The sequence below is a fragment of the Pan troglodytes genome, chromosome 6, assembly GCF_028858775.2.
Source record: "Pan troglodytes isolate AG18354 chromosome 6, NHGRI_mPanTro3-v2.0_pri, whole genome shotgun sequence".
Taxonomy (NCBI): Eukaryota; Metazoa; Chordata; class Mammalia; order Primates; family Hominidae; genus Pan; species Pan troglodytes.
Genome location: NC_072404.2, coordinates 54,674,119 through 54,695,473, shown reverse-complemented (window position 1 = coordinate 54,695,473; position 21,355 = coordinate 54,674,119). Strand labels below are relative to the sequence as shown.

The 21,355-nt window shown below is 37.6% G+C and overlaps 1 long non-coding RNA gene across 2 annotated transcripts; it reads left to right on the top strand.

The window, feature by feature from the left end:
• The first annotated feature begins 1,150 nt into the window (after window positions 1-1,150).
• Window positions 1,151-19,407, top strand: LOC129144556 (uncharacterized). Of its 2 annotated transcripts, XR_008548980.2 has the most exons (4): window positions 1,151-1,509; window positions 14,739-14,814; window positions 17,173-17,787; window positions 19,000-19,407. It is a non-coding gene; the product is annotated as an uncharacterized LOC129144556 (long non-coding RNA). The 2 variants fall into 2 exon arrangements; XR_010158850.1 differs by having other exon boundaries at window positions 17,173-19,407.
• Window positions 19,408-21,355: the final 1,948 nt, after the last annotated feature.

The window sequence follows — 21,355 nt, the reverse complement described above, 5'->3', positions numbered from 1 at the left end:
ATAACCAGAAATCCACAGAAGCACAGTCATAGTGAAACTGTAGAACTCCAAAGCAAAAACTACTCAAGAACAAAAATTACATGGACCGTAGATGCTTTTAGTAGCAGCAATGGAAAACCGGAACTTAGTAAAATAATATCATCAGAATGGTGTGAGAAAACCAGAAGCCTGTAATCCTGTACCCAATTGTCACTCAAGCATAGTCCAAACAAAATGCAATTCACAGGCTTGTTAATTCATCACCATCCCTCTGATAAGGCAGCAGAATATTTGATCTGGGTGGTATACATAGTTGCTTTCAACTGAATTGATAATGTTTTATTTCTTAAGGACTGTATTGGGCAAATAAATTACTTTACACAATTGCTATAGAGTAGTTGAAAAAAATAAACTAAATTGAAATACACTCATGTAGTAAGAGCTCAAAATATATTGCTGATTATAAAAAGTTTCAGACTATTATAGACAAAATATCCATGTTTATATGGAAAATAAATATTATTCTCTATAGTTATATTTGTATTAAATGCTCTGAAAAATGACTGGAAGAATATATAGAAAATTGATGATGGTGGTTATCTGAGGCAAAAGAAAAGGGAACAAGTGAAGCTGAAAGGTATTTTATATTTTCCTGTGTTTTTTTAAAAAAAGACAATATATGCAAATATGACATATATACCTAAAAAATAATCTCAAAGAACAGAAGAAAAGAAAAAGGACTGGTATAGCAGGGAGGCTTTGAAGTGAGGAAAAAAATTAAAGAAAATTAAAAATAAATAGGCTTACCTTTTTCATCCTCTGCTGCTAGATAACTGATATCATAGGTATTATTTAACTCTACAAGAGGGAGTAAGTATATCGCACTCACGTCTATGTCCCCAGCTCCCTAGCACCTAACATAAAGTCAGGTATATAGCAGGCAAGCAAGAAATGTTTGTTGAATGCTTAAATCTAAAAATTTTATTTACCTGCCATGAGAATTAAATAAAACAGAATAAGAAATAGGTTTGATACACACAGAGTAGGGACCTCCCCAAATGTTAATTCCATCCATCTTTTATGCAGATGAACTGTCAAGTCTCTCTGTAGCTGTTTTCTCATTTGTCAGTTCCAAAAGGAATTGAAAACTGGAGGTTTCTGCCTAGTTTCCTTCCTCATTCTCACAGCCTTGGTTATTGTCTCCACCAACTCGGTTCATTGACCTACAAATGCCAGCTTCTCTTGAATGTTTTCCATCTCTTTCCCAGACCATCCACAGTTGGCAGCCAAGCTTTGCAAGTTTTATTTCTGAAATGCTTCTCAACTTCTTTCTAGGTACAGAAGACCACCTGCACCATCTCTTGCTGGGTGAGAGCCACTCTCTGCAGACGTAGTCACAGCTGGTATTTCACCAGCAGATGCCATGATTCAATTCCACCATAATGACATTGGGTAGTCTTTGTCAACTCTCCTGCTTGTCAGAAGGATGTAAAAACACTTCAGAAACATACTGGAAATCTTCATGAGTAGGTAGGTTGTTTCTCATTGTTTATCATTTAAAATGAAGGCACAATGAAAAGTTTTATAAATATTTGATGGAAACTTACAATTCTCATTATCAGGATTATAGGGTTAAAGGAGTTGTATGTTATTGAGACTCCTAATACCAAACTGCACCTAGAATGCCTCTACTAATTTATACACTCTCTCACATTAGTGTCTGAGTATGCTAATCTTTACATACCATTGCTAGCACTGAAAAACTACCATGAATGTTATTTTCATTCGCTCTCTTTAACTCAAAAAGCAAAATCAAATCAAAACAAAACAAAGCCTTTCATATGTTTATTAGCCATTTGAATTTAGTCATTTGTGGATTATTTTTGTGTCTCCTTTGCCCTTTTCACTTCTGGACATTAGTACATTAGTGCTTTCCTATTCATGTATATAAATTCTATGTATTTTTAGAATACTCTCCCAATGCTTGTATTTGTCCTCTTCATGAATTTTAATTATCTTTATGTTGCTTTTCATGTACAGTGCTTTTTAATGTTTTTAATCATCCATTTCTTTAATTTCTTTTATAATTTTCATCATTTGAATGTTATCCCATCTGCCAAAGCAAATAAATATTATTCTCAGTTTTATCTCAATTGTTTTGTGACTACTTTTTAAAAAATACATTTTGACTTTTCTCTCCCAGCCAGTATTTATTCTGGTGGCAAATTAACCAAATTCTCCTGATAGATTATTTCCTCAAGAAAATTCATTAAATAGTTTCATACATTCACTATCGATTTAAATGTTCATTTATCAGTTATTAATTTTAATTTACATTAGTTTGTTTTCCTGGGCTTCACATTCTGAGCAATTGATCTGTTTGTCTCTTCTTGAAAAATGACCTCAGTGTTATAAATATTGTTAAGATTAAAATACATTTATTATCTTATAATTTAAGTTCTCTCCACTTTTCTACATCAAAATTTCTTAGCTATTTTTGTCTCTTTATGCATACAAAGATTAAAAACTACAGAAAGAGCAAAAAGGAGTAAAAAGTTGGAGAACAAGACAAGAAACTGTTAGAATACTAAAGAAGATGTAGTATTCTCCCGCACAGTCTGGACTCCAGCGCTGCCATTTTCTGACCTACTTCCAATCACTGCTGAGCCAAGCTGGATCAGTTATAATTCTGAGGCTGTCCAGCATCACCCTTCTGCTCTGATTTGTAGCTGAAGCTCAAAGCTGTCTTTCATCTCTGCTACCTTACTCTGTGCATGCAAAAGAGGAGAAGATTGCTCCAGAGAATCGGCAACTCACCCAAGGGCAAATAAATGCTTTGTGGAAGTTTTCAGCCTCTGTGCAAATCGTGCAATTATAGAGCTGAACTCAAGATAGAAGATGGATTTCTTTTCCTTTATTCCAAATCTTACTGAGAAATCTAGGTAATATTATGCAAATTGCTTAGGATAAAAGACAACTTGAAAGCCAGTGGTTTGGGAGAGGGTATAGCCAGGGAAAGTGCTGGTATTAGAGAGAGTGATTGATCGGGACCAAGTCCTCTGAAGTGTTCTAAGGCAGTCAAACCCATCACTCTCCCTTTTAGTGCTTTCAAATATCCAGTCACTGGGTCTCAGCAATTTGGGTATTTTCAAACACTTGTCATGGAAACCTATGTTTTGCAGAAAAGGCCACAGAGAAAAAAAATTCATTCTTTCATACAGCAAATACTTATAATATTCAAAAACGAAAATTATGATTCCATATAGGAACTATGAAGTAGGTTAGTAGTCAAATGTTGTCACAACATGGAATACAGGGTAGTAAGAGTTAGCTCATGTGAGTCAGCTGTCAGAACTAGGCTGTCATTATGGACAGATAGGCATAATGCCACAGCCAAAGGCAAGGCAGGGTGAATGTGTAGAGTGTGTTGAACAGATCTATAGATCAGAGGAAACTGAGTAACTCTGAGAAGGCACATAGCATAATCAGAGGATCCAGTTAGAAAGAATGCCCTAACAGGTTTGCATCAGGATTGCAGGAGCAGGGAAACCAGAGGCTGAGACAGCTCCAGGATGGATAGAATCCACAGAGATAGCCATGGTGCTTCAGTCTGAGTTTTAAGACCCTCCTAGAACATTGGTCACTCCATTAGGCTGAGCATCAGTGTCTCCTTCTGAGGCTTCTATAACTGCAGACCCTTGGACTTTCTCCTGAAACTCCTGATTCAGAAAGTCTATGATAAAGCCTAAGGAGCTACACTTTGAAGATCAAACTCTCCAAATAATTCTGAAGTTCAGCCGTGTGCAGGTGTACTGGTGTGGACCAAGTGTTCATTGTTCACATTGCTGTTCGAGGAATGGACTCACACTGCCCTATTAGATTAATGTCTTCTCATTTGTCTATATTAGAGCACAGATTGAAGAACCATGTTTTAAACTCTGCCTTTAGATGCTAACAAATAGTTGTCCTTAAAAGATGGTGTTTCATCAGACTATCGTGGCTTTCTTCTTTGATATTTTATTATGTGGAGACACTACAAATTGATCAGCTAAGTGAGGGACTAAGGTGTTGGTTATATATGATCAATCATAGGGCACTTGGAGCCTGGTGGAGGATGGGAAGCTCAGTGACTACTTCCGTTCTTTACCGCAGCTGCTAAACTAGCTCTTCTCTCCTTGGTGTTTCCACACTCTGTACATCACAGCTCCTTTGACACATGCACGGTATTTGTATGGTCTCCCTCTTCTCCCCCCTCATGTAAACACACACATTGGATGGTAAGCCAGTAATTGTGACTAGTTTTTCTGTCTTTCTAGAACTGGGTATATTGCCTGATATACTGAAATGTTTTAGCCAATCAGAAATGTTACATGAATAATAAAATGCAGCATGTGAGCAATGTAGCTGGCTTTCCTATTAATGCTTTATTCATGGTAGTTTTTAAAAATTGAGATGCTGTGATGACACAATAAAGCCATTGATTCTTATTCACTCTCTCTATTTAATAGCAATCTGTATCCTGGTGTATATCAAACTAAAACCATGCTTACCTCCACACCTGCAATCTACAACTGAGGGCTACTGCCAGACATGCACTGACTATGATGGTCTGGTTTGCACTTTTCCACTCAACTTGATCTCCTGCAAATGAGTTCCCTAAGCACTGGGCCTTATCTCTCTATGCTCTCATGGTCTCTACCTCTTACTTTAGTAACCTGTTTGGAGGGTGATGCTTTGAAGCTCTGTTCCCCAAAATGCTTACCAGTTGAAGTTTTAAACTTATTTTAGAACCTAATTCCTTCTGACATAATCTCAAGTTTTTTCTTCTCCCATGTCCTCATTCCCTATAAATATAAATATGTTTGTTCTTTTTTTTTTTTTTTTTTTTGAGATGGAGTCTCACTCTTTCACCCAGGCTGGAGTGCAGTGGCATGATCTCAGCTCACTGCAAGCTCCGCCTCCCAGGTTCACGCCATTCTCCTGCCTCAGCCTCCGAAGTAGTTGAGACTACAGGTGCCCACCACCACGCCTGGCTAATTTTTTGTATTTTTTTAGTAGACACAGGGTTTCACCGTGTTAGCCAGGTTGGTCTCGATCTCCTGACCTCATGATCCGCCCGCCTTGGCCTCCCAAAGTGCTGGGATTACAGGAGTAAGCCACCGCGCCTGGCCCGAATACGTTTGTTCTTAATCATTGCCATAATCTCCAGTTTCTGCCTTCCTTACCATTATAAGCATAATCATGATAAAATATTATCATTTCCTAGACCAATAGCATCCTTCTGACTTCTTTTCCTTTCTCCAGAGTCCAGATAAACTCTTCAAAACTCAATTGCTGCCTCGGTTCCCTTTTCTTCTTACCCTCTGCCTAAGACATCCTAGGAATGTTTATCTTGGCTCTACCTTTATCCTGTACTTCTGCTTTCCTGTAAGGAGACTAGTCCTACCTGTGAAGCACCATTTGTCATTCTCAGTACATTGTTGACTACGCATATCAAAGAACTATATGATAAAGTACACAATGATTTTATTACTAGTATGGTTTCTGATTGTGTTCTAGCCACACATCATTAGTCCTGCTATTAAGAAAACTAGTACCATTCATTTCCAAGACAAATAGGTGTCCCTACCTAAGGCATTGAGAGATAAGGCCGTGCATATTCATAAGGAAAATTTTCTGCTCCCAACGATTTAACTGATTTTTCTCTTTAAGCTTCTATAGTAAAAATAACCAGAAGTTCAGGGAATAAGATCAAGCCCAGAATCACATCATTCCTGACTGTGAAAAACAGATCTTTGGTATCTATATAACCCAAGAACATGGTTTAGTTTCATTTGTGAACTGAGAATATTAATATTTATATAGTAGTCATAAAAACAAAATGATATCACTTGCATATAATTCGATGATGTTCAACACTGTATCTTGCATATGGTAAGTGCTTAGTGCACAGTTTTCTTTCCCCTAAGATAATGCATCTCAAGTGATGTTTGTTTCATAAAATTGGAGAAGGGAATTTAAGTCATTTTATTGTTTCATATATGAAGTATTTGAGCTTTGTGTTCCAAATACATCATTGGTAAGACCTATCCTTTGTGCAAGGAACCCTGAAAGATTAACTTAAGAGGACCTTACTTTAGCAATGAATTCCCATAGACAGATGGCACCCCTGATGGATCACTGTATATGCCACTAAGTCCCACTTTGGTCAGGAGAGTTCATTACAGAAGGCTCACTCTCACCCATTCTGCTGTTTGCTGCACATTCAGACTTCTAAGATTATTCAATGCTTTCTCATTTTAATTAAAGTAATTTCATCCAAATGAAGCCATATAGTATGTCCAATTTTACAATGTGCTGATATTTTGCAACTACATGCAACATTTGTGTTTATATTACATTTGTAAACCTATTTCTTTGTGTTTTGATTGCAAATTAAAAGGTGAGCTTGGAAAGATGACATTAAATTTTGGTAATGAATATATGCAGTTATATCAAGTTCAGCTAGTTCATCTTATAAATAAACTACTTTTAAGCAGAAATCCAGATAATCTTTCATGGGAGCATTTCAGAGGTAAATGTGTAGTCCCTCTCTGCACCTCTGCCTCCTTCCGTCTCCAGCATGCAGCCCCCAGGCAGCTGTCCTGACAGATGTCTACTCCACAAGGGCTAGGCTGGACTTTGGGCATAAAATAACTTAAAAGAGGGTACAGCTAGACCCTAGCTGTTCTCCAAATCAAAGTTTCACCAAAAACAGGTATTGGATTAGGAGATATGAGAACCATTTTCCACCCCTAAGCCAAAACTGCCCATTTTAGAATGTTATCACTTCTGTATATAAGTCGCTATAGACTTTTCTAGCTAGCACTTTCTGTGGCTACTTAATGAAAACACTCAAGGGACCCAGAAAGTTATTCTTTATTGTTCCTTAAAACAAGGGGATGATGGGAAGGGTATTTAAGCTCCTCAGAGAAAACAAATGGACAGTGCTGCTGTCTCTCCTTCCCACCCCCACCCCCAAATCCCTTTTATTTTTTTCTTTCTGTGAACCAGGTCACATGATGATCAACTCTGTGGTTGGAAGTCAGGAATCTTCAAAGGAGTGGGATGATTCTGCAAGAACTCCCACATTCTTAGTGATTGCACAGTACAGTCTGATCAACCCTCATGAAAAGGACAGCTGCTTCATCTCGATAAACCCATCGTCATAAATCACACGATGGAATATTACACAGCAATGACAAGGAATGAACAACGGGCCGTAAAACCACATGAGTAAAGTTCAAAAACATTCTGTGGAGTTGAAAAGTACGTGGTGTAGGAGTCAATTTATGAAATTCAAGAACATGTAGAGCATGGTATGACGGAAGTCAGCATAATGAATACTTCTGCTGTGAAGACTGACTGGGGAAAAGGATGGAAAGACTTTCTGAGTGACAGAAACAGTTTGTATCTTTATCTCATTGAAAGTCAGACAGCTAAAAATTGACCTGGATGCACACTTCAGATTTCCACATTGCACTGTATTTACATTACACTTCAATTTTTAAAGGCAAAGGAAAGAAGATGGTGACCCCTGTGGTAGTAGTGGATGTCTCTCAGTGGTCTGAATTCTAGAGATTTTCCTGGCATTAGGAAAAAAATGCAGGATTTTTAACACATACGGCCAAGAGAAGTTGAAAAACATAGCTAAAATGTGCTTAAAAACAAAACAACACAAAACATTAGCATAGGTTTTATACGTCCTAGTTCCTCTCCCTCTCCTTCTCTTTCTCTCTTTTGTTCAAATGCTGGAAGTGAAAAACAATTGTTTTGATATTAAAATAACTACACAGTGTCAACAATGTTTCCTTCATTGAGTATTGAGGCTACAGCAATGACAAGAAAAAATGGACTTTCATGTTAAGAACCTCACCATCTAAAAGGGAGTTATAGCATCTTTTATAATATTAAGTTCCATTTGCTGACTGCTATCTATTTACACTCAACTATACACTTACAAGGTTCTACCTACTTTTTTGTATTAACTATTTTAACACTCACAACCAACATTGGAGTTAAATATCTTGCCTCAAATCAAAGAATTAATAAATGGTAAAGGCAATATTTGAAGCAGACAGTGTATTTCTGGAGACTATTCTCTCACCCACTACATGCTATTAACATTTAACCATCCTATGAGATAAACAAAGAAGTTCTCTCCTGGTTTGACTTCTGTGGCATCTGTTTCTTTTCTTTTTTTTTTTTTTAACCTTTCCCCTTCTCTTCTCTACTTTTTACTTTCCTCTCCTGATTCACTTTCATCTGCCTGCCTGTTGAATATCAATGTTCCACAGTTTATTTCCTCGGCCTTAGTTTCTTCAAATTCTGGAATTCCATCCAGAAAGAAACATCATTTATTGCCAGTTTCAGTCACCATATGTCTTGCTTTCTGGGGAACACATCTACCTGCATTTCCAGAGGCAATTTCAACTTATCTGGTCTGTCATTTAACTCTATATCTTTCTTCCAAAGCTTGTTTCTCCTACCGTGAAAGTTGGACCTTCCACTCAACTTGAAGTCTTGTCAGCACCTTTGACCAGCTTTACACCCTAGTCCTCCACAGCAAATGCACAGTGACCTCCTGTCTCTCATACCCTTCCCCTCCACTCCACTAACATTACCTTGGCTCAGCTCTCATCTCTTACCTGAATTGTAACATCCCCCAGTTTCACCCATCCAAATACATTTCCACACGTGGAGAACACACAGGAAGCTTTCTAAATTTCAAATGTGTTCACTCTACTCCCTTGCTTTAAAACCTACATTTCCCACAGGGTAAAGTCCACATTTTATGGCCTGAAAACCTTTGCCATCGTGCCCAGATGTTAATGGTGGAAGTGCCAGCCTAGGCAAACCTAGGCAGGTGCACTAGGTTGGAAACTGTGCCAGGAGCAATGTAGGAATGAGGATTAAAGCCACAGGTAAAGTCAGGTCAGAGGTCTTTGGAAAGTCTTTATGAAAATGGATGAGGTGGGGGCTTGGTACTGATACTTTGAAATGTTTACTTGCATCGTTCATCATTCTCAGGAAAAGCAGCAACCTGCAGCTGGGTTCTAAATAAGATTTCCAGTTTTGTCCAGTCCATCCCAGATGCACCCAGGTGCTCTCTTCCTTCAGAGGAAAGAAATATCTAGTCCATCAATCACTGCCCCCCTTCCAATATTCTAGGGTATGCCCTATTTTCCCATTAGTTCTTGGTTTAGGCTACTGCTTTCCCCTGCCCTTGGCTTCCTTTCTGTCAGGAGAATTGGCTCACCAATTTCCACTTTTCCTACTGTGATTTTATTATAAAGATAGAAAAAGCTAAGTGTTCATGTTCCCAGGCTTCAGTGTAGCTTCTGACGGTCACGTAACATAAATGTGCTCAGTCCAGCATTCACAGAACTCTGCTGCTGCCTCTCTTTCTATTTCTTCTTCCTGCTTGGAATGCAGATGTGATGTTAGAATTGGATCAGAGAAATTGTGACTCTGGGGCCATGAACCCACCCACTTCACTCAGAGTTATGGGAAGCTTAATGTGGATGTGCTACATCGACCCTGGCTCAGCTGCCTCTGGGCTCCCTGGGAAATGAGGGAAGTAAAGCCATATTTGTTAAGGAAAAAGTCAGAGTCGCTCTGGGCTCCACACAGCTGAAAGCATTATTAACTGATACAGCCTTTTTCATTTATAAATTATAAGGAAGGCATAATTGTCCTTACTTCACAGACATCTCATAGAATAGAAAAGCTAAGTTTATCTTGGAACAAAATTGGAAACTTCTTATCTGAAACTAAAAAGGTCATTTTCCACTCTAAGGTCAGTCCCAGTGTGAAGACCAGCAGTTGTTTTTGTTCTCTCTTTTGGAGATAAGGAAATTGTGGCACACAGAAGCTTTGAGTCTTGCAAGTACCATAAACCATGTTCGTTCTCTGCCTCTCTTCTTAATCTACTTATTTGCCGTACCATTCTACTCAACACAGCCAATCAGAATAAAGTCTTTGTCACTCTTTTAAGTCAAGAATCTATCTTAGATATCAGTGGGAATATTTTATTAAAAATACAGCACTAACAGTTATAGATTTTATCTATCTTTGAGGATTCTTCTGTATGTTATTTCTAAGGTATCAAAGAATAATGGGCCATTTCCCTAAAGGATATTTAGTATTTATTCTACCATAAAAATTGCTAACACTGTTATTAAATATATCAGAAAATGTTTCCCAGTTTGACCACTGTTTTTGAATTGTGACAATAGAATCATTAATTAGCTTTTATTTAGGTACTCAATATTTTATAATCTGTTCACTGAGCATGATAAAGTAATTAAAATGAATTAGACTGAGAAGTTACAGAGCAACAGATGTTAATACCAATTGTAAATGACTGAAAGAAGCTGAGGAGCAATCTGAGGAATTAAAGATGATTCTTTGATATGCATTTAGGATATGACACTTCTATAACTTCATTGAAGGGGATTCAACTCCTTTATGCAAATGTGTCATTAAGAAGAGACCCCCTCATCTCTGGAAGCCTCCAAGATCTCAGTACTTCTCTGCATCCACATTTATTTTCCTTTTTTGACTCTAGTATTCCTGTCTCTGTGACATCCTATTGTTTCCCAATTTAATTTCCATCATGAATACTATTTCCTGATTTGATCTCTCATCTCTGCTGCTGATCCCCTGGATTCATGACTGCAGCTCATGCAAAAGCTCTCATCTCTTATCTGGAATTAGAAGAGGCACCCAAGTTCCTGCTGGGATCAGAGAGTGGGCCTTCTGTTACATATTGGAGACTAGAACAAGAAGGGATCTTGCCCTATGCTGACAGAGATCACATTTATTTTTAAATTTTGTGTCTGTATGTTTGTGATTCCATTTTATTCCCATTTCTTTTAGGACATATCTGCTAGCCATGAATTCACTTAGTTTTCTTTGACTGAGAAAGCCTTCATTATTTCTTTTTCACTTTTGCAGAATATTTTTGCTCTATATATGACAGATTTTTGTGTTTATCTTTCTGTTTTATCTTTCTACACTTTAAGTATGCCATGCCGTTGTCTCTTTGCTTGCATAATTTATGATGAGAAGTCTGCTGTAATTCTTATCCTTGTTCCTCTGTGACTAGCATGATTTTTTTTTCCCCACTTTCTTTGGAGATTTGCTTTTTGTCCTGGCTTCAGGGGAGTTTGAATAGGATATGGGGTGTGTGTGTGTGTGTATGTGTGTGTTTTCAGTATTAATTCTGTTTTTTTTCCTCTAAACTCCTTAGGCCTGTAGTTTGGTTTATTGGTTTTAGAAAATTCTCAGCCATTCTTTCATCAATTTTTTTTATACTCCCTTCTCCTTTTCTTATTCTCAGAATGCAACTATGCATATGTTACACTATTTGATTGTGTCCCACAGTGTTGGGATGTTCTATTAGTGTTCCGGTTTTGTTTTTCATTTTTTTTCTCTTTGCTTCCAGTTTAGTAAGTTTCTATAGACCTATGTTTAAGTTTACTGATTCTTTCTTCAGCCATGTCCAGTCTACTAATGAGTCCATCAAAGGAATTTGTCATTTCCATTGCTATATTTTTATTTCCAGTATTTCAATTTGATTTTTTCTTATAATTTCCATCTCTCTATTCAAATTATCCACCTGGCACTGAGTGTTGTCATTTTGTCTAGCATTTCCATTGAAGCCATTAACATGTTAAGCAGAGTTTTCTTTTTCAAATTCGTTGTCTGATAATTCCAACCTCTGTGTCATGGCTCTGTCTAGTTCTACCAATTGCTTTGTCACTTTGAATGACTTTTTTCTTGCTTTTTAATATTCCTTATAATTTTTTGGTTATAGCTAGACATGAAAAGAACAGCAGATATTAGATGGATTTTATATGTTGGGAGAAAAGCACAAGTTTCCTTGTGTGAGGCCTTAAATGTAGAGACGGATGTTAATCTGGTCAGAAGACAAGCTGCATTTGAAACTGTTTGTGCCATGGGCACCAGCGCTTTCGGGCCACTCCATTGGTGCCCTTTTTTGGCTCCCACTTGACTGAGTCTCCCCATGTGCCTCTTCACAGTTGTATTCCACTGCTACTTTTACTGTTGTTCTTTACAGTGGTGGTGGTCCTGGCTAAGAAGAAGGTTATTTGATGTTCACATTTAGCTGAAGATTTTGGCAGGTATCAAAACCTAAGTCCTGGACATGTAGCCTTCACAGCTATTCCTGTCCCTTTTCCTGGGGTAAAAATTCTTCCTCATCTTATTGCTCCTCTTCTTTTTCCCAAATTGCAGTGGTTTTGAAGCCTTTTCTCCTGCAGATTGAGACTTTGGTTGCTTAGGGGAAACTGGGATTATGCTTCTGGTTAGAGATTTGGTGGTGATCTCTATTTCCATCTTTCAGTTTAATAAATTAAACCAGTGTCTCAGGGTAAACTTTGATAATTTCCCCTCCAGATTAAGCCTTTTATCCATGAAGTACATAGTTGGAAATAGTCTGGGTAGATTTGGCAGTGGAGCTTCTTCCACCACCCCCAGCCAGCACTACTGCGTATGTGGGGAAAGGAGTGAGGGATGAACTTTTTCTAGGTTCTTCCTTGTTCCCCTTTGTAAATGTTGGGTGAGTTCCTGGACAAAAAGCTCACAAGAGAGTGGAACTCTCTCCTAGGAATACAGCCCTTGGAAGCTTCACATTCTCACACTAGCCCACCCGCAGCCTCCAAAAATTCTATACAATTTTTAATTTTTGATTGGCTTATATAATATACAGTGGCTCCTGTTTCAGATAAGAAAATGCTGGTGCCTTCTCTCCAGATGTCAGGATGTCACTTTTCCCTATGATATAGTTTGGATGTTTGACCCCTTAAATTTTCATGTTGAAATGTGATCTCCAGTTTTGAAGTGGGGTTTAGTGAGGACAGTTTGGGTCATGGGAGCAGATCCTTAATGGATGGCTTGGTGCTGTCATCACAATAATGAGTGAGTTCTCACTGTAGTAGTTCATGCGAGATCTGTTTGTTTAAAAAGGACTGGAACCTCCCGTATTCTCTCTCTTTTTTTTTTTTTTTTTTTTTTTTTTGGTGGTGTTGTTGTTGTTGAGACAGAGTTTTGCTCTTGTTGCCCAGGCTGGAGTACAATGGTATGATCTCAGCTCACTGCAACTTCTATCTCCCTGGTTCAAGTGATTCTCCTGCCTCAGTCTCCCAAGTAGCTGAGATTACAGTCATGCACCACCATGCTAGGCAGGGTGGCTCACGCCTGTAATCCCAGCACTTTGGGAGGCTGAGGGGGGCGGATCCCTTAGGTCAGGAGTTTGAGACCAGCCTGACAAACATGGTGAAACCCTGCCTCTACTAAAAACACAAAATTAGCCCCTTTTCTCTTGCTCCCTCTCTTGACACATGACAATGGCTCCCCTTCACCTTCTGCCATGATTGTAAGCTTCCTGAGGCCCTCATCAGAAGCAGATCACCACACTTCCCATGCAGCCTGCAGAAGTATGAGCCAAAATATACCAACTAACTTTATAAATTACCCAGTCTCAAGTATTCCTTCATAGCAATGCAGACTAACAAACGCTACAAACTCAGTTTTCTGATGGGTCCAAGAAAAGTCATTGATTTTCATTTTGCTCAGATTTCTTGTTGCTGTGGGGCAGATATAACGACTTCCCAGGTCTTTACATGTCTGAGCTGAAACTGGAGTCCTTATATCAGTGGTAAAAATAAGTACTCTACTTAATGTTATTCCATTTTACATTCAACGCAATCAAGAAAATTAAATTCTTATACAAGGAGCCTGACCGTGTTCCCATTGGAAAGAGTTTTATCTAGTAATTTCACTCTACGTAGGTGATTAAATCACATGGGGACAAAGTGGGTGGGCTTATGCTGCACAGTGAATTAGTAAAAGAGCTTCAGATGAGCTGGATTTACATGGACTATTCCTATAACTTACAGCTTGGACACTTTTAGGCCAAACAAAGACTACAACTCATATTCCACTTTCAAGTTGTTATATTTTCCACAAATCAATTACTGTTTAAATAATCATCTGCATATAAAATTGTTTACTTTAGCCCTCTCAAAATAGATAATTTGAAGCTAAAATATGAATTATCATCTCTGTAATTTAGAGAGCATTTTATATGACAATTAAATGCTGAGCATGGTTAGATGCTTTTGAGAATACACTGTACCATCCTGGTGGCTTATGAACTTTAGGGGAGAATGATGCATAAATATGAAAGAATATCAAGAACTAAGAGATTCATAGAAGAGCTAAGTGCAGGCCCATTATGGAACATATCAGCTTACAGGCCAGACACTGAAATAATGGGATTATGATAGGTAAAAGTGTCCAGTCCAGGCCAGGTTATTTTAGAGGAATCATGAGAAGAGCCCACTCTGTCCTGGAGCCTACATGGGTGGAATTTTTCTGAAACGTTTCAAATAAAAGTAAAATAAGCAATCTATCAATTGCCATTAAGTAACGGAAAATTTCTTTGTATTATTCCAAAAGTATATCATTAGAGCTGGAATTTAGTAGGTGACCTATAACATTGGTGTTTCTGGTCAGCTATCCTGGCCAACCCCCAGTCTGCTTTTCTAACATGTAACATTAGCAGAGACCATCATTTATCCGGATCGGTGAAGCCTCCCAGAAGAGACTGCAAGGTGAACAGCAGCCAAAAATCAGTGCTGTGGAAAAATGTGAGCTTCTACCTCACATGCCTCCTTTCCTGTTTCCTGCAGTGTTCAGAGATGGCTACTCAAGGTCATGGTTACCCTCATACACAGATTCTGAAGGCTACTCTTGGCTACAATTCAGGTAATGTCCAACAGGGCAAAGTGAGAGACTAGTTTCTTGTCAATAATGATAATCTTTTTTAATACCTAACACCAAAACAGCAATCAATACCATATTGGACTTACTCACTCGTTGGGAATGTTCAGCTACCTAAAGAGGGGTCTGGAATGAAGATTCAGAACAGTTTCAGGAACGTATTTATTGGAGTAGCATTCAAATTATAAAACATTGTAAGTATTTGGAGGAGAAAACTTCAAGTTTTTTTTTTGTGTGTGTGTGTGTGTGTGTGTGTGTGTGTATTGGAATTGAGTGAACATTAGAAATTCCTAACTTAGTAATTAAGCTTCTTAAGTTATTTTCACTGAAAAAGGAAATCTCAGCCTTATAATTTTCAGCAGATCTAACCCCTAATTTAAATTCTTTGTCTACTTTTCTTCATTTTTTTTTTTTTTGATGAATGCCAGCCAAATCAATAGCACCCAAGCCAATCTCACTGGTAATGTTCTTAAAGGAAATATATACCCAGAATACTTGCCAGGCGTGACCTAAACAGCTACTATATGCATATTATTTCCAGATTCTTAATGTGTCCCTAGCCCAGAGAAAGAGCTACTTTAGCCTTGTTACAGCTTATATCAAGGCCCGGTCTCAGAAATATTTCTTCATCTCAGAAATACTTTCATGACTCTGATTCTATGAGGAAAGACATCATGCAATATTCAGCCATTGTCAATATCACTTTTTTCTCTTTTTCTTGAACTTACGCAATGATGTTCATAAATATCCATTTTCAATGTATCTATTGATCCATGAATACATTTCTGAAAGGTCATAGAAACTTGAAACTAACTTCTAAGGCTTTAGAACTTTCTTCTTTGCAAAGAACCAAATCTTGTTTATTTTTCATTCACATTAGATATTATAACACAGTCACATGAAATAAAGCAAAATGAGATGAAAAACAGTGTGCTAGTTACTATCATTCTATCATTTAATACTCAGCATAACTCTAGCACATAGGCTATGCTATTTATAATTTCCAAATGAGGAGACAATTTCAAGTAGATTTAGTACATTGAAGTCACATGGTAAAGAGCAGAGGATTTGGGATTTATATGAAGATCTGTTAGCCTTAGAGCAGGGTATTCAGATTTTGCCTCCCTGGGCCACATTCTAAGAAGAAGAATTGTCTTGGGCCACATATATAATACACTAATCATAGCTAATGACCTTTAAAAAAATTGCAAAAAATTTCATAATGTTTTAAGAAATTTATGAATCTGTGTTGGGCCGCATTCAAAGCTATCCTGGCCCACATGCGGCCCGCGGGTTGTAGGTTGGACAAGCTTGCCTTAGAGCCTACATATGTGAAGTAAATTATATTCCATTAAAATCTTAAAGGAGTTTGTCATAACCACCAGGAAAAATATTTCTGAAGAATCATATTTTCATAGATAAAACACTTAGTGCCATAGCAAGACCTGCTCATGATGACTGGACACTTCAGAGGCAAAGGAAACAAGCCTTGGTGTAGCCTTGTGCCCTTTCAGAGTGAGCCTTTCCACCCTCTTCTCTGGAAAAACTTCCACTCAAGCTTAACATCTAGGCTTAACTAAAGCTTAACTTCCACTCAAGCTTAACTAAAGCATTACCTTTCCCCTGAAGACAGACAGTTGGTGGCTCTTTCCTCCGTGTCCTCAGGATTAGGACTGCTTGTACAGTATTTCTGCACCCCCAACACCTAGCTCAGATACTAGAACACAAAAGAAATGTGATAAGTATGTGAAAGAAGAAAAAAGGTGAGATGCTGATCACTGCAAGCCTTGACAACAGTAGCCATATGCCATGACATCCATTTGTCAACAATTTATTTTCCTATTATTTTCTTATTTAAATACCCCCGTGTTAATGAGAAGCACTTCAGTTAAGTGCTTAATAAACAAGCAATTACTAAATAGACATTAATGGCCTGTTGTATTATTGCCTGTAACATAAAGGGATAGTGAGAGGTACAAATAAAACCCCAACATTCATACATCATCTTAAGGTATTAGAGAGTATTTTATAATATAGGCATTACTTGTGAAGCAATTGCGCACTTTGCTAATTGACTTGGGGTGATGGATGAAAGATTAGCATAAATAACCCCTTTTTGAAGTAAACTAACATTAGCAAGGAAGACACATGGCACTGGATTTTGACCAATTTGATCAAGAAACGGTCTTCCTTTGTTCATTTATATATAAGTTTGCTAATTTGCCCAAACTAACCTCAAGTCTAGAAAACAGTACTTCATAGTTGCAAGTAAACCTGAGCGGGGCCTTCTTATCGTAATTGTTTCATTTTGCTTCACAGCTGAGTGTCTTTTCTTCTACTCAGGTGACCAGTTAATCCTGACAGAAGCTCCCAACCCTCTGTAATTCAGCCCTGTCATCCTTGTGACGTGGATTACCTTTCTGGCTACAAATTGAATCATGATGGCTTATCACAGTGTTGTTCTGCAAGCCTGGAAGGTATCCTCTGAACAGACAGCATGCCAACCCATGTCACCCTTGCCTTCTTCCCCCACCTCTCATTATGGTATTGCACAGAGATTGGACTGGAAGTCAGACAGATGTGGGCTGAAGCCCTGGCTCCCCTAACTGTGGAATGGTGCTGTTTTCTCAGTCTCTCTGGTCCTCAACTTCTCTTTATAAAATCGGTGGACAGTGGGAGCATATAATAATCTCAAGTACTTAAAAAAGTTTTAACTTCTTCTAAGCTCCTAGTAATTGCTTTTATTTCTCTTACAACATTTTAATTTTTATCAAAATAACACATGTATGGAATTCAAAATGGAAACAAAACTAAAAAAGCAAAAAGACTTTTTCCATTCCACTTTTCCCAATGCCAATGATAGACTGTGATCAATCTTCAGAAAATCTCAAATTAGACTGTAACTTGGATAGCAAACAATGAAGAAGCTTAAAAGAAAGAGAAAAGAAAAAATATAAGGTAAGGTGGTAATATAAGAAATGTATATAGGAAGTAATTTAACTCAAAATATATTCCACTACTCAGAAGCAGATAATATACATTTTATCCTAGAAATGTAACATAGGATATTGCTCTAATCCAAAACTACCCTGGGAAAATGAAAGGAGGTGGTGAGTATGTGTGTGTTCAACAATGGTATCCTCATTTTGCATAGCAGCAAGTCAATAGACAATTCTTAAAACTGAAAAACAGGGCCAGGCACAGTGGTTCATGCCTGTAATCCAAGCACTTTGGGAAGCTGAGGTGGGTGGATCACCTGAGGTGAGGAGTTCGAGACCAGCCTGACCAACATGGCAAAACCCTGTCTCTACTAAACATACAAACATTAATTGGGCATGGTGGCAGGTGCCGGTAATCTCAGCTACTCGGGAGGCTGAGGCAGGAGAATTGCTTGAACCCAGGAGGCGGAGGTTGCAGTGAGCCGAGATCATTCCATTGCACTCCAGCCTGAGCGACAGAGAGAGACTGCATCTCAAAAATCAAAACAAAACAAAAATCTGAAAAACAAGAAATTATGACATAACCCAATTGTTTTAGAAATACAGGTGGACATCATACTCAGGAGAAAAATGATTAAAGTGATCGTCCCTAGCAAACTAATGTAACCACAAATAAAAAAGTAAAATTACGTACTTTTTCAAAGCTGTTTATCACATTACAGCAGCTGTGCCCAACTGGTCTCCTCTTTTCTCTCAAAGTCTTTATGTTTTTGTGTCTTTGCTGAATTGTTTAATTCTTTGCTGACACTCTCTAGTTTTTGTTTTGTTTTGTTTTGTTTTTTTGCTGTGTACAGTCATTCCTCTGTATCCATGGGTGATTGATTGGTTCCAGGACCCCTCTTGAATATCAACATATGAGGATGCTCAAGATTCTGACAAAAAAATGGTGTAGTATTTGCATATAACTTATGCACATCTTCCTGTATACTTTAAATCATCTCTAGGTTACTTAGAATACCTAATACAACGTAAATACTTGTTATACTATACTGGTTTCTTATTTGTATTATTTTTATCGTATTGCTGTTTATTATTTTTTAATATTTTTCATCTGTGGTTGGTTGCTTGTTGGAGCATTTTCAATTCACCTGCCTTAAAATCTTTGTTAGATAATTTTAACATTTGGTTCACCTTAAAGTTGGTATATATTGATTATCTTTTTTTCATTCAGGTTGAGATATCCAAATTTCCTTTTTGTATGGGGACCCAAGTCATATAAGATGATGGGCCCAACCTACTCCAGTATTCTCATACAGTCACATTGTGAAGTTCTGAGGATCAAGACTGCAACACAGAAATCTGGAAGGAGGAACACAATTCAATTCCTAACAGCAGTATAAATGAATCCCCTCTTTAGTATGATTTTTAGACTTTATAGGAAACATTCTCATTATTTCTCAGTTATTTTTGGCATAATGAATGAAGTTTCTTCTGAATGTGGCAAGAAGTGTGAACCACTTGGCTGCTCAAGCACAAATGGGGATTTGCAGGGAGAAGCTGGAGCTGTGGTCTCCATTTTCCTAAGAATGGTGCCAAGAATAAAAAGCAATGAAGGGTTTGTGATAAAAGAGTAAATAGTGTAAAGATGTTCAAACACTTCTAAGTAATAAATCTGTATTAAAATGAATATTTGTATTTCCTTAATTTCATTAATAATGAAACAAATGAAGAAAATTACCCATATGTTGAGTTCATACAATTTTTTAGAAAACACTTATTTTGTTTTATTTTATTTTAAAACTTACTTGTGTTTATTTATTTTTAAAGGCAAGGTCTCACTATGTTGCCCAGGATGGTCTTGAATTCCTGGGCTGAAGTGATTCTTCTACCTCAGTCTCTCAGATAGCTGGGAGTACAAACATGTGCCCGGCAAAGATATACAATGTTTTCTACCAATTCTTCTCTATCCCTTCTTCCTGATAGAATACAAGCTTGAAGGCTAGAAGTGCGATGGTCCTCAGCTCATATTAAATTGACAAACATTCCTGAAGTAGTAGTCATAGGCTTAGCTCTTGGCTAAAACAAAAAACAAAAGCAGAAACAGCAGCACATGCGTATGTGTTATATTTATTAACTGTGCAGTTTTAAAAGGTAGAGTTTTCTAATTAGTTGAAAAATTTCTTACTATATCAACAATACAAATGTGTTTAGAATTCATATTATGTCATCGTTATCATAATTGGACCTCAGGAATGTAAACAGAAATGTATTTGGGAGAGGTGCATATCGCTGCTGACCCTGTTGGGCTATTACATTCTTTTAGACTAGAAAATGTACAGGTGACACTAAGCCAGTGGCAGAGAAATTGGAAGATTTGTCGAGTGCTGTGACCCTACTCAATTCTTCATAATTTTTCTAGCAGCTCTCACATGATTTTTAAAATTTAAAGTCCAGTTTTCACTACCAGATAATTTTGATTGACACTGGAGTGACAATGTCTGTTTTCTCAATGACACCTACTAGTTCTTACTCATTACTTGTAACTGGCATGAAGGGCAAGCAACTTAGTTAAACTGTTCATAGGCCTTACAAAGCTTGTCTTTTATTTTTATATGGAGGGGAAAAACAATCCTGGAGTGAAAATATGCCTTAATTTAAAGACGAATTAAGTGTCATAAACGGCTCATAAGCACAAACCTCCTGAATTGTTCTAATGCAAGAGGAGCAAATAAAAGAACCACATGAAATCCCCACTTTAATCATTTCTTTTATGACAAATATCTTGCTTGAATTCCTGCATTTTCTTATATGCCAAATAATTTCCAGCTTGAAAAATAACTAGAAGCCATAAAATCATTTACTGTTGTATTATTTAATTAGTCATTTTACAACTCTTGTATTTCCCAAATCCAATATCCCTTTTTTTTTGTATTTTAAGTTATTTAAACTTCACAGCCATACAAGCAGATGTATCAGGTAAGCATGTGAGATGGTATGTTGAATATATTACCATACAGTATTTCTTTATGCAGAATTACACACGGCAAATTCTCAGGTGCAGTGACCAAACAATCAAATAAGATTCAAGAACTCTGGGAACCACCAAGTTTGGACAGAGGATTGTAAGCTACAAAATTAGGAAACGTAGGAAAATATTTACTTTACATAGAGGGAACAGAATGAGTATAAGCGCCAATGCAAGTATAGCTTCTGGGAACGAGCTTATAGCTGGAGCTCAAATGAAAGGGAACGGAGAAAGCCAGGCTGCAGAGGTGACTCCATGACTGATGCCATAGTTTCTCTTTCCCCAGGAGCATAAACAAGCAGCTGTGAGGAGCTGGGGATAATAATCTCACCATAAAATTCAGAGGAGATTCGGGATTGGATATGTATTTAGGGAAGAGTAACTAAAATAGACAAAAAATGAGGACTAGAATTTAGGATGGGGGAAAGACTTAAAAGAATAAGACTAAGGGAAGAATAAGAGGTTTTAGAAAGAGATAAAGAATGGAGGTGACCCATTGAACAACTGGGTCACCTAAAACACATCCATCTAAGGCATCCATAATGTTGATCTGAAATAAAAG